The following is a 10,271-nucleotide window of genomic DNA, read 5'->3' as shown; positions in this document are numbered from 1 at the left end:
TGGGATCCGAACCCTCGGCGGGAGCGCCGCCGCGCTCCCAAGCGGCGCACTCTCCAGTGCGCCACCGGGCCGGCCCACACTGCTTTCTTACAAACAAATTTTATAGCAAAATAATAGAAACAATAAAGATTTTATAACAAAATTCATTTTTTAAAAGTGAACTATTGGGTCACTTTTTGACAAGTATACATGTTCTCCCATTTGCTTTCACCTCACAATCATCTGCCCCTCTGCACTAGACACCAGTTCTTTTGACCTGGCATGCAACCCACCATCTTCTCACCACACTCTAGTCCAATCTTCTGTCAAGGATCAATCAGCAAATAGCTTAGGCTTTGTGGGGCATATGGTGTCTGATGCAACTACTGCATTCTGCCATTACAGTGGAAAAGCAGCCCCAGACAATATGTAAACAAACGAGCATGACTGTTTTGTAATAAAGCTTTATTTATGGACATTGAAATTTTAATTTTATAAAATTTTTATATGGTACAAAAAAGTATTCTTCTTTGAGTTTTTCCAATAATTTAAAAACATATAACCCATTTTAGCTCCTGGACTGTACTGGTGTTTGGTGGATTCGATCAGCGGGCCTTAATTTGCCAACCTCCGCTGTATTCCAAAGGATCATAAAATCACAGAATTTCAGAGTAAGTTCTACAGAGCATTTCATCTAATTTAGTTTTTAGTCATATAGGGAAATGAAGCTCAAAAATAACAGAGGATTCTAAGTGGTGAAAAAAATATATAGCATGTCAGAAGGTCTGCACTGGTCAACTGGTAGCAGCTTCCTGGAGTGTTGTGTTAAGAAGGCTCTGAGATTCAGTCTGGGCCTGATGGGAGGAAAATTGTGTTGTGAGTGATTGGCGATGTCTGTCTTGAGTGATACAGTGGAGTCACATCAAGGGGATATTTGATATTTGAAAATTCACAAGTCTGTGCTCTGCTGAAGGAGGGGGTGGAGGAAAGGGAGGGTCAGAGAAATAGAAATCAAGATTAGAGAATAAATGAATGAACAATCGAAATACTGCAGGTTCTTCTGATTGCCATTCTACTCAATGAGCACATGCATCTGAGTGAGTATGAGAAACTGCATAAAATTTTGTTTTTACAGTAAAGAACATTTCTGTATAGGGAGTATGATTTTAGGCTTTAAAGATACTTTTTTTTTAAAATGCCACATGTCCCAGACGCAAGCTACCTACCTAATGTCATGTTCAATCAGGAAAAAAAAAAAAAAAAAAAACAATATGTTTCAAACAGGGAAGAAAAATTTGGCTATATTGACTGTTTTCAAACATGTTATATTAGGCTCCTATATGGAGATTTTCTAAGGGCACTTTTTGACTCAATGTATTTTTTACCTACATTATGTACGTACAAACCACCCCCCTTGAAAGATATGTCACTACTGTACGTCAAAAATTTGATATCCTCTGAGAAGCCCAGGGTCACACCAGGCATAAAAAACTCAACTTCAGCTTTAATTAGCACTCTCACCCACAAAGATGCTAGTGATTGAAGATTATGTCAAATGCTTAAGGAAGGATGCTGTATTGTCACATGTGGGAGAGACTGAATCCATTTATTTCATTCCTTTGAATCTTCATAATGACTTTCTATACCAGTGTCTTCATTCATTCTTTATTCTTCTTCTCAGGCTTTGATATCTGGAGTAAAGGAATGCTCAGCAGGCCCAGAGAGTGTTCTCTACTTTCTGATAACTTTACTGAATGATCAAACCACTAGTTTATCTTAGTCATTCTAATGTCTGTACTAAGTGTTTGACCTCCAAGTTCCACTGCAGAAGGATTGGGATCAGACCAACAGCAGTTCAACCAATGATCCTTAACTCTAGTTGTCAGCCCTCAATCATACTGATCACAACTTGTGTGATCATGAGTTATACCTGCCATTTTTCCATGCTCAGCGTTGCTCCTGTCTTAGGGAATTTTGTTACAAATAAAAATGAAACATACAATCATGCATATAAGAATTCTTAATATCATTTCCTTCTTCCCAATTGCAGATATTTCTCCAAAGTCTTTGAAGAATACAGAAGTGGAATATTTCAAGTAAAAACTAGAATATTAATCAGGAATTAACGATACCTGGTTTTAACTTCAGGCTCTGCTTTGCATGCTGGTCATTTTCAACATCTCCTTTATCTGTGGCATAAAGAGAGTGTTATATCTGTCTCTTTTGGCACAAGAGAGCTACAAAAATAAATGACACACTGAGCTTCAGCATAATTCCTCAGTTAATCACAATGCTGTGTACACATTACGGTAATAAACATTATTGCTCTAACATAATTCTTATCAGTGTTTTATAACAGACAAGCTTTTATACCCCAATTAGTTCTAATTTAACAGCAGACACCTTTTTCTTCTTAAAGGCTGTAACTATATACTAAGTAGACCATTCCAAATTATGGGTAGGGTAAGAACCAAAATGCATTGCCCTTGCTGTATATTAACTTGATAAAACGGCACAAATAATCTTTGTGTTATAAATAGTTCCCTTTCATCCCAGATGCAACTAGGAAGTCAAAGAAAATAATGTAGATGAAGAGAAGCATTCTTTCCATTTTCTGGAGTGAGCACAGTGCTGTCAGTGTTCAACATTCTCTTTTCTCTTTCATGACTTCCACTGACACTATCTAATTGTGCAGCCCTGATAATTTTCCATGAGAGGCTTGCCAACAATTGAAGGATCATATTCTTCTGGTGGTAAAGAGAAATAATGGGTCTCTTTTACAATCTGAAAATTTAATAATTCCTAATTTTGTTTTTTGGAAAGTTAGTGCTATAGGCCAAGGTAAAGGTCTTTTAAAAATCTTAGCTTTAAGTTCTTTTTTTAAAAAAAATATCAAGTTAATATAAGGTGATTTAAAAAAATAAAACATTATTGAAATATAGCATACATACAAAAATTGCATATAAGTATACTATGGTTTAATTTTTGAATCCTTCCCTCATATAATATACATTATGCTATTTTTCAATTTTTCCATGAAATATATTTTTACAAAATTGTTTTGTAACTTGACACTTTGAATAATTAGATTAAAAAGGAAGATATATCCTGAATTTTATTTTAAATATATGGACATAATTTGAGAAGAATACATAGCAACATATTTATAGCAGCCATTGTTGTTTTGTAAGACTAGGGTAATTTGCTTTTCTTTTTTTTAACTTTTCTGTAATTTCTTAATTACCTGTAGTTCACATATACTACTTTCATAATCAAGAAAAAAAGTCACAAAAATTACAATTAACTCCAATCCCCCAAATTGCAATGTTTGTCCTATTCTTTAGGTACAATAGAATTTTTATAAATCACACTAGTTTATCTTGTATATTGAAATTTCTTCTTCATAGTTTCATAATTATTACTGAGTCCAGCTGAGTTCTCACTAGAGCCAAGTCCAGATTTTGCACACATGAATATTTACTCATCTGATTTAGCTTTGCAGAATTATCTCTGTTTACATAAGGGCAAAATGGAGCAGTGTTTTTCCATGTTCTACAAGTTGTGATTATCACTCATAGCATTATATTAGTCTATTCCTCCTCCTAAAAATGCCCCATGACTTATTAGTATGAACTGAATTCATTTGTTTCTGGAAATGAAATCGTTATTTGTAAATATCTGCTGTTCTTGTTAGACAATTATATGCTAATTTATTACTGTACATCCTGGTATTTCTTTTTTTTTCTTTCTTTTTTTTTTTTTTTTTGTCTTTTTCCGTGTTTGCTCCCGCGCCTCGCTCAGCCAGTGAGCGGGAACCGGTCTGTATGTGGGATCCGAACCCTCGGGCGGGAGCGCCACCGCACTTCCCAAGTGGTGCACTATAGCAGTGCGCCACCAGGCCGGCCCACATCCTGGTATTTCTGAAAGTGTTTTATCTGCCTTTTTGTTAGCCTCAGCAGGTTCATCTGCGGACTGGCTAAAATGCAGATTCCTAGGTTTAAATCCAGCCCTACTGAAGTCAGAATGAATGGAGGGTGAGTCCTGCTCTTCATGTGATTGATTCAGATGCACACACCTTTTAGTTCAAATAATTTCTTCTTTTTTCTCAACAGCTGGAACCCATTATGCAATTAACATTTTAGGTAGAATTCCAATATATAAAATAACTAAAAAAGAGTCACTGTGGCTCAAGGGAGTTGCAAGAGCTTTGCCTATTGACTCTCTTCCTTCTGACTTCTGCCACCCAAGGTAATCCCTTGTCTTAGTCTCTTTTGTGCTCTATGCACCTGAGACTGGGTCCTCTATAAAGAACAGAAATTCATTTCTCATAATTCTAGAGGCTGGGAAGTCCAAGATTAAGGCACCAGAATGTTAGGGCCCAACCTCTCTGCTTCCAAGATAGTGCTTGAACCCTGAGTCTTCTGGAGGGGAGGAATGCTGTGTCCTCACATGGCAGAAAACAAGAAACCTACACCAACAGCCTTTTTTATAAGGACACCCAGAATCTCAATATTCTGAACAGACTACATTTTAAAGAATAACAAAAACACTTCCTGTATGCTATGGTTTGAATGTGTCCCCCAAAATTCATCGGTTGGAAATTTAATCCCCAATGCAACAGTACTGGGAGATGGGGCCTAACAGGAGGTGTTTAGGTGAATGGATTAATACCCTCATAAAAAAAGGCTTATAGGAGTGGGTTCTCTCTCTTGCCCCTTCGACTTCTGTTCATCGGTTGGAAATTTAATCCCCAATGCAACAGTACTGGGAGATGGGGCCTAACAGGAGGTATTTAGGTGAATGGATTAATACCCTCATAAAAAAAGGCTTATAGGAGTGGGTTCTCTCTCTTGCCCCTTCGACTTCTGCGTCGTGAGGTCCAGCACCTTCTGATGTGAAGGTCTGCTCTCACCAGATGCTGGCACCTTGATCTTGGATTTCCCAACCTCCAGAACTGTGAGGAAATATATTTCTGTGTTTAAATTACCCAGTCTCAGGTATTCTGTTACAGCAACACAAAAGGGACTAAGACACTTTGTAACCAAACTTTATGGAGTTTGGTTGAGGGGGAAGGATAGAAAAGTTTCAGTCAACAATGGACCAAATATACGACAGTGATTGGAGCAATAGCCGAGGTGGTGCAGTAGGCCATGCCATCTAGGTTTGTGTAAATGCACTTCATGGTGTTTGCAGTGATGAAATTGCCTAGTGACACATTTCTTAGAACATATCTTCGTCGTTAAGCAACACACAACTGTGCTTACAACTGAGATTATCTACTTTACAAAAAAGGAATTAAATTTTTAAAAATTAGCCCTGTTTCTAGCCACGAAGATATTAACATCTGGATATATTTTGGAAAGAGTACCAGCACAGAGATTCTGACCACTAGTAGACTAGTCTTAGCTATTTTGAGGTGTTACCAAAGCCCAAAATTTTTGCATTTTGACAAAGAGAGAGATACTCTAAGCTAAAGAAATTAATTCCTATTTGTGACAATTTAGGCGTGAGGCACACCTAAGACTTATTTTTGAAGGCAAGAGTTTCCTGTATAAGACCATGTAGATGGACAATTATTTTAGACATTTCTAGCTTGTTTTGCTTGTTGTACTGTATACAAGACCATCACCATGTAAAACATGTAAAATGGCCAGAATGTTATCTTCCAATGCTAGCTGTCTCATTGGCCAGATTTGAAAATTAGTTTCCCCAAATATAGAATAGTTTTGGTGTATAACATGTATTGGAGTAACATATAACTAGCATGTCAAATCTTTTATTTCATGGATATCATTGCAAAGAATGAGACTAAAGAGGATAGAGAAACATCCATATGATGTCAGTTATGAGTTTTTCTGATAAACAATAAAATAAATAAATCTCAAATATTTAAAAATAGTGAACCTAAAGTCACTTTGTTTACCATCATGGTAATGTTTCACATTTTGGGAATCACTGACTTTATAGTAACAGGCTTCCTTCAAGGATGATATGCTTTCCAAGCTGTTCATGGCAGTCGAAATGGGGAACCAGTTCAGATAAAAGTCACATGTGGTACAGATCAGACACAGGAGATATATCACACACAAATCTTGGTTTTTCCCATTTCCTAGCCATGCTCCTTTAATTCGTCAGCCTCAGGTTCTCATCTGTAAAGTATGATTACGAATATCTACTAGGAAGATTAAGCGCAGTGAAGAATATAACATGTCTGACACATGGCAAGTACCCCGCACATGCTACTTCTCTCTCACAGGCTACAGTGCAGTTTCCAGATATTGTTAGTAAACAAGAAGGTCCACTGTAACTATCAAAAGGACTGGATATTCATGTTCAGTAGACAGCAGAAGTTTTTGTCTATAGGAAATTGGATATCATTAAAAAATATCATAAAATTTTAATTCACCCATTAGTATGGCTAAACTTAAAAAGATTGGCAAGGATGTAGAATAACTGAAATCCTCCTGCTGCAGGACAGAATGTAATATGGTACCACCACATTGGAAAATAGTTTAGCAGTTATTTACAATGTTAAATGCATGCCTACCACATGACCCAACTGGTATGAAATATCTTATAAGCCTTCTCTAATTCTGCTGTGTTTCTCTAACAGGGCTTGATGTTATTGCAAAACTTATTTCTTTCCTCAAGGTTTTGTAAAGTGGAGGCAAGAGAAACGAACTTTTTTCTGTGTGTTAACACAACTGCCATTGTTGTCTTCTCTCTAGACTACTTCAATGTTTCTGAGTCTCTGTGTGTTTATTATTATTATTATATATTCCAGGCATCCAGAAAAGCATAAAAGTTAGTATAATGCCCATCCATATAGCCATCACCTATTTAAAACATAAAAAGAGCATACATATAATGGATGTCCCCTCTTTTTTTTTTTTTTTTTTTTTTTCAGATGCCCAGTAAAGGGATCTGCACCCTAGACCTTGGTGTTACAACACAGTGCTCTACCCAACTGAGATAATCAGCCAGCCCTTTTTTAAAAAAACTTGATTTCATTCTAAAAATTTTTTAATTTTTAATTTAATTTAATTTATTTATTTATTTGGGCATCTGGATGATACAGGGATCAAACCCTGGACATTGATGTTATCGACACCATGCTCTAACCAACTTAGCTAACCAGCTAGCCTTTCTCTCCAATCTCATTCCCTCTCCCTCCCTAGATGTAGTCACTGAACTGAACTTGAATCCCCATACAAGTTTCTATGCAGTTACCATGTTTATATACATAAAACCACACATTACATTATTTTATCTTTTAAAAAATATGTTAAATGTGTATAGTGTGTGTATTTCTATGCAATGTGTTTTATTCAATATAATATTTTTGAAATTTACTCATGCTGATGAAACGTGTAACTTTAGCTTATGTAATTTTAACTTCTGTATAATATTTCATTGTACAAGTGTACCATAATTCACTTAGCCATTCTCCTGTGGACAGACACTTGGGTTTCTTTCCAGATTTTCTCTACAAACAATAACATTTCTTTCTACCACCCATTCTAGATTCCCGTCATTCTCAGTTCAGTCACTGTTGCTTGCCCAGTCAGGTGGTGGTTTGCCCAACCCTTTATACCCAGAGCATCTGAGCATTTGTTGGATTTTGCTCACTACAATTGCTCATTTATAATTACCACTGAATATGAAAGTACCAAGACATGCCTGGGTTGCAAAATTACTGTTTCCTACTCCCATTGGGTGGCATCAATCCCACCTCCTCAAGGTAATCAGGATCAATAACCCCCACAAATATAGTGACTCCATTGCTTGTTGTCCACTAGTATGAGAAGCCCTAAATAGCCAGATGGTGGTCATAGCTTCAAGTATGGTGTAAACTTTACTATATAGGGTGGCTGATGTTCCCATCACAGTAACCCACACTTCTAATCCAAAAAATCCTGAATTCGTAGGGACAGAAAACACAAATATTCAAGTAGGTTTCTATCAGTCTTGGTAAGAATAGTTCATCCTATTTCCATCCTTGGTTCTTGACCTATGTATTCTAGTTGCTGGGGGACACCACAGCATATGGCAGCCTTTAGTTCCATATACATGTAGCATTTTGGAAGACAGCACCCAAGCCCCACAGGGTACCATGCATGCAGGCTTCTTTTAGCTCTGCTACTCTTATTATTAAATCTCAAGGCTGGTTTTCAGCATTGCTTGTCCTGTGGCTTTAGAAGATAAAGACCCTGGGAAGTGGTGCCATGGAACCTAAATGACTTTCACAGTGCTTCTTGAGTTGACAGTTGGTTAGTATGAAACTGTCAATGCTTTTTCAAGGCTTCTGAAGGCTGTAGTAAACTAACTAACTGCACTATTCTTATATTGACCATTATCCCTATATTGTTCACCTACACACCACTACATGAGCCAATGCCTCACCCTCTGCCTCCATGTTATCCCCACCCACCACTGCTGAGAGTCTCACTAACTGGGAGACAACCACTGCCAGGGGCTATCTCCACCCCCTGACCACCAGCAAAGGGATTCTGATTGCTGTCTGCCAGGTGGATGATCCAGTTCTAGAATCCCATCCTGAGGATATGATATCCAGAGCCACTTCTCATGCCAACTGCCTCCCCTGGCTTCCCCCAAGAGTAGAACATAAGTCATGGGCTTGCTTGCAGGTAGCTCATTTTGGGAAGTGATCCCAGAGAGCAGAAAGAGGGGAGAGGAAGACTGAGAAGATTGAAACAGAGAAAAGGGGAAAGGTAACAGGAGAGTGGATTACTGAGCTCATCACTATTGTGGCCAACTGAGGCTGGACCTTGCAGGAACCCTCTGAGGAGCTTGTAGAATATTCCGCAGAGGTGTTCGCCTGAGGACAGACAGGAAGAGGATTTAACATGACATGCTGCTTCAGGGTATTATGATCCCTAGTAATCTAATTCCCCTCCAGGCCATTCCTGAACAGCATGATCGAAGTCTTACATCACCAGTGTCTAGCACAATTCTTTGAACATAGAAGGCAATTAATGATAAATACTTATTGAAGAAGTGAATCAATGAATGTGTTCTGGTCTTGGAGTTATTGAAATCCACACTGTACATTAAGTCTTTCCCTTAGGCAAAAAGTATCAATATTAACCTATGCCTTTTTCCCTTTTAACTAGAAAGTGTCCAATTTATTCTCTACCTCTTGACCAGGGCTACACTGATGGGGTGGATATTGGTGTCTTCCATACTGATTCTTGTGATTTGGGGCAAGTTGCTTAACCTATCTGTTCCTCTGTACCCATATTTCTGTTTCTGTTTCTGTACCCATGAAATAATGATAGTCCTAATACTTGCCTCATGGGACTGTCTTGAGCATGATAGGTGATAAATCATGTAGAGTACTTGGCAAATAGGTTCATGTCCCCCAAATGAGGCACTTTATTCACAATATATCATAATAAATGCACTGTTTGGGCACTTGTGTGTTTCTCACAGCTGCTGGCATCATTATGAGTACATATTATCAGATTCAGTGTTGAAAATATTTAACACCTGGGCATTGACTAAACAGAGAGGTTACTAGTCATTAACAGTCATTATGGCACTACTAGTGTGTACAGACTGAATGTAAGCATGCAACCTTCAGAACTTTTCCAAAGCACAGGACTTCTCTGGGGCCCTCGTAATCCCACTCCCATCTGTAGGTTTCCCATATCCTGGAATAGTCCAGAACTGTGCATAACTCTGTGAAGACAGATTCAGATAAAAGACAGGGTGATGAGAGGTTGGGAACAGAGGAGGGATAGTTGCTTCTGGGCAACTGTTTTGATGAGGAGGAGGAGCAGCCCTCAGGTGCCCCATCCTTATACACTCTCCTTGCAGTTTCAGGGTATCAGGTGTGCTCTGCTGTTGGGAGGACCTGGGTCTCTTTGTCCCTGGATATCACCAGAGCCACCTGTAGTCAACCCACCCATTCTGCTCTCTCAGCTGCCTACCTGGCACCAGCAAGCACAAGAACCTGCACCTCCCCATATTCTAAGAGCCAAGTGTGGAGGCAGCTATGAGGATCCTGCCATGGCAGTCTGGTTTTGCATGACTGTCAGCAGAAGAGGAAATATTTCTTTTTGTTGACCGTTATGAACTAAATGTTTGCACTCCCCCATTCATATGTTAAAATCCTAACCCCCAAAGTGATGGTGCTGGTATGTGGAACCTTTGGGAAGTAATTAGGCCATGAGGGTAGAGCCCACATGGTGGGATTAGGGGAAGCAAGCCAGCCCTCTCTCTCTGCTCTCCTGCTGCTGTGTGAGGATGCATCTGGAAGTCAGCTGTCT

At 38.6% G+C, this 10,271-nt stretch overlaps 1 long non-coding RNA gene across 1 annotated transcript in view; it reads left to right on the top strand.

Annotated features, from left to right (window-relative positions):
- Positions 1–2,292, top strand: part of LOC103597717 — an 11,915-nt gene extending 9,623 nt beyond the window's left edge. Inside the window, exons 2-3 of the long non-coding RNA XR_551127.1 lie at positions 552–650; positions 2,030–2,292. This is a non-coding gene — a long non-coding RNA (uncharacterized LOC103597717). The remainder of the gene's footprint in view (positions 1–551; positions 651–2,029) is intronic.
- The last annotated feature ends 7,979 nt before the right edge of the window (positions 2,293–10,271 follow it).

The sequence above is a fragment of the Galeopterus variegatus genome, unplaced genomic scaffold, assembly GCF_000696425.1.
Source record: "Galeopterus variegatus unplaced genomic scaffold, G_variegatus-3.0.2 Scaffold2401, whole genome shotgun sequence".
NCBI classification, from domain to species: domain Eukaryota; kingdom Metazoa; phylum Chordata; class Mammalia; order Dermoptera; family Cynocephalidae; genus Galeopterus; species Galeopterus variegatus.
This window is presented reverse-complemented; position numbering and strand designations above follow the sequence as displayed.